Genomic DNA, 4,070 nt, shown 5'->3' with positions numbered 1-4,070 from the left:
GCCCTGAAGTTCTGTCTTCTAGCAACTATGGACATATTACTTGATCTTTCTGTGCCTCAGATTTCTCATCTGTAAAATGGGGGATAAGAAGAGTCTTTATCAAAAAATTTGAAAATGTGGGGCCCTGCCTCAGTCAGTTGGGCATCCGACATCGGCTCAGGTAATGATCTCACCATTCATGAGTTTGAGCCCCACGTCGGGCTCTGTGCTGTCAGCTCAGAGCCTGGAGCCTGCTTCGGATTCTGTGTCTCCCTCTCTCTTGGCCCCTCCCGGCTCACACTCTGTCTCTCTCTCTGTCTCAAAAATAAACGTTAAAAAAAAATTTTTTTTTAAATTAAGAATGTAATGGGGCACCCGGGTGGCTCAGTCGGTTAAGCGTCCGACTTCGGCTCAGGTCATGATCTTACACTCTGTGAGTTTGAGCCCCACGTCGGACTCTGTGCTGACAGCTTGGAGCCTGGAGCCTGCTTCGGATTCTGTGTCTCCCTCTCTCTCTGCCCCTCCCTGCTCACACTGTCTCTCTCTCTCTCTCTCAAAAATAAATAAATACAGAAAGAAAGAAAGAAAGAAAGAAAGAAAGAAAGAAAGAAAGGAAGAAGCAAACCTTAAACCAAAAAAGTACCTACCTCGTGGGGCTCTTGGGAGGATCCCGTAAATGTGCGTAAGTTGTTAGAATAGTGCCGTAGTGCCAGGCACATAGCAGATGCTCAACAAATGTCAGCTGTCATTCATCTTATACCAAGCTATGAGTTTCTGGAGATCGGGGCAGAGCGTGATGTGTCTTTGGGTGCCCAGCACCTCCCCAGGGTCTGCTCGTTGAGCGGTCATCAGACCCAGCTGCTGGCGTGCAAAGAGACTCCACATAGGGGCCCGTCACCGGCTACTTCTGAGCCCTCGGTCTCAGAATTGACTCTTAGGTTGGAGTTGCTCCATGCTTTTGACTCAGAACCCTGAAGTGACTATATTGGGGGTCAAGAGGCTGTCACCGGCCAGATCTCTTTCCCCGTCTTCTGGCTTGGTCCCAGCCCCCACCCCCTGTCAAGCTGTCACCTTTGAATGATGTAGCAGATGAGGCAGAGGACAGGGTCCTCCATGGTAGGAATTCTCCCTGGCCAGACCACCCTCGGTCCGGCACACTGAACCTTCTTGGTTCCATAGTCCACTCCCGGCTCCCCCCAGCTCCCCAGTAGAGCGACAGATTCTCCCGGTGGCTCTCCTGCCTGGGTGGTCCTCTGCCTTGGTAACAAAGAAGTTTTTTTTGGCAGTGTTACTAATTAGCAGTGAAAGGCGATTAGTGTCATTAACAGACTCAAAACATTTGTATTACGCTCCTTGCCGGCTACGGGGGTGCCCTGGACAGAGGTGGGGGTGGGAGCCTTGGAGAGATCAGGCTTGAGAAGGAGCTGGCGGGAGAGGCAGTGAGATGGAGGGAGGGAGGGAAGGCGTTGGCAAGAAAAAACGAAATTTAAAGTGGATGAATTATTTACTGCAGGAAACAATCCCGGACTCACTTACTCTCACTCGGAACATCCCAGACTGTAATCCGTGGCATTTTTCACATCTCCCTAGTGTGCTGAGTGATTTTCTTTACGACTGGATACCAGAGGCCAGGGTAATCTTGTAAGAGATTGGCTTAGTATTGATCATGTACATCTTCCCGGGCTCCAGGCTCCCACCCACCCCTGATGCCGGCATCCCCAGTTTGGATCAGATCCCAAGACTGGCCGGACCTGGGGCCAGCCCCAGGTGGGAGCCGACAAGGTGGCCATCTCCCTGGTGAGCGTTGGGAGCCGCCAGGTGGACCCCTTGCCCGTGCAGGGGCTGAATGCCCTTGTCTGAGTCACCGCTGCCATTTTGGTCTCGCCCCGGCGTGGTCCTAAATGAGCCCCCGCTTTTCACCATATGCTTTAGACATATTGGGTCGGTACTCCCTCCCAAGAACTCTCAGGTAGAATGACAGCAGCTACTCTTTGCTGACCACCGCCTATGCCCCAGGCGCTGTGCTAATACCTTTTGTTTATTACCTAAGTGTTTCCCCACAGCCGTGCTGTTCGCTGAAAAACCCAGAGAGGTTACCCGGCTTGCCCGGAGTCACTCCGTAAGTGGCAAATCTGGCCCCGGACCCAGATCTCCTCACTGCCAGTACCGGGCACGCAGAAGAGAGTCGTGAAGACAGAGGGTATAAAGCACGTGGTGGAACAGCAGATGTTCGGTGGTACTTAGGTGCAGGCCAGTGCTTAACCTGAAAGATCGTGTGGCCAGCCACATGCACGCAGCGTAGACCCCGAGCGGTCACTCAGGGCCGGGGCTTGTCTTCGGAGCAGAGGCGGAGGGGGTCTGCCCGGCTGGGAGGACACTGCTGGCCTGACGAGACGCTTCAGCTGCAAGGTGCTTATGGCCCTGAGCGGGAGGGAGCCCCACGGAATCGAGGAGGAGGAGAGGGAGACTGGGAGATGAGGGCAAAGAGGCAGAGAACAGGGAAACTGCACAATATGGGCTCGGCAGCTGCCTCGGGTGTCTGTTTCCCTTTCAGGGAGAAAAAGGAGGCATGCAGCGTCCTGGCTTCTGTCCTGGCCAGCCTGGGTGACTTAATGCCAGTCCCAGCTCTTCTCCGGGCCTCTGTCTTTTCATCTGTAAAGTGGGGTCTTTGTCCTAGTTGCTTCAAAGGGCTCTTGAATTGAGTTCGAGTTCATTACGTCAGCAGCTGCCCGGCTGCACAGAGGTGGGGGCAGGGAACATGGAAGGTGCCAGATCTCCCCCTACCACTCGCCAGCTCCCCCACCCCCGCTGAATGCTAGCTCCTAAGCGCTGGAGTCACCTCTGATATCATTGGTGCGAACCCACCCATTTTACAGATGGGAAAACTGAGGCCCAGAGATGGAGGTAGAGGTCACAGGGACAAGGGAAGGGCCAGGATCTGAGCCTAGGCATCCTGACTCCCCAGCCATGGTTCTCCTTGGTCTGCCCTATCCAGGCGGTAGGGACAACTTGGCTGCTCCAAGGCCACTTTGCTTGGGAGTGAGGAGCCATAGGCACAGGGCTGAGGGAAGGGGCAGGGATTGGGTCCCACCACAGGGCCATGGCTCTGGCATCTGGCCACCTTCTTCTGCGACTGTAACTGTAAATTAAGGCATCTGGGAGGACTCCTAGCACTTTAACGGTTTAACAAGCGGTAATGTGTGACCCACACTACAAATGGATCTTTTAATAATGAATAAGCATTTATTTAACAAGTAATAACATTTTTACCACCCTCCGGGTCCTCAGAAGTCCCAGGCTCTAGCGTCAACTCCTTAGACTGGCGTCCCCTGCTCAGATCTTTTGTTTATTTTTTGCCCCTGGTTGTTTGTTTTTGTCTTCTTGATTGGTAAAAGCTCTTTGTATATTGAGGCTATTAACCTTTTACCCGCTATATGCAAATATTTTCCCCTAAGCCTATACATGTATTTTTTTTTTTTTGGTTGCACAGAAATGTAAACATTTTATGTAGTAAAATCTTTTTTTAAGAAACGTTGAAAAAAAATTAAAAAAAAAAAAAAGGGGCGCCTGGGTGGCGCCGTCGGTTAAGCGTCCGACTTCAGCCAGGTCACGATCTCGCGGTCCGTGAGTTCGAGCCCCGCGTCAGGCTCTGGGCTGATGGCTCGGAGCCTGGAGCCTGTTTCCGATTCTGTGTCTCCCTCTCTCTCTGCCCCTCCCCCGTTCATGCTCTGTCTCTCTCTGTCCCAAAAATAAATAAAAAACGTTGAAAAAAAATTAAAAAAAGAAAATCTTTTTTTTTTTTTTTTTAACTTTGAGGCTTCTGAGTTTTGAGAATTACTTGTAAGCCTGATGGATCCTCTGGCTCTCTTGAGGAATTGCAGGGCAAGACAAAGGCACAGGGCAGGGGCCTGGGTGATGCTCAGCAGAATTGAGAGACAGGAGCCCTGGCCCTGTAGTACAACTTTTGGGTGAGTCCCCATCTCTCTTGGGCCTCAGTTGCCTCATCCATAAAATAATGGTGTTGAAATAGACCATCTCTTGCCTGCATCCCAGCACAAATGTCTCAAGATTCAAAGAAGAGGACGTTGCAG

The sequence above is a fragment of the Herpailurus yagouaroundi genome, unplaced genomic scaffold (assembly GCF_014898765.1).
Source record: "Herpailurus yagouaroundi ecotype Mexico unplaced genomic scaffold, PumYag 196, whole genome shotgun sequence".
Taxonomy (NCBI): Eukaryota; Metazoa; Chordata; class Mammalia; order Carnivora; family Felidae; genus Herpailurus; species Herpailurus yagouaroundi.
This window is presented reverse-complemented; position numbering follows the sequence as displayed.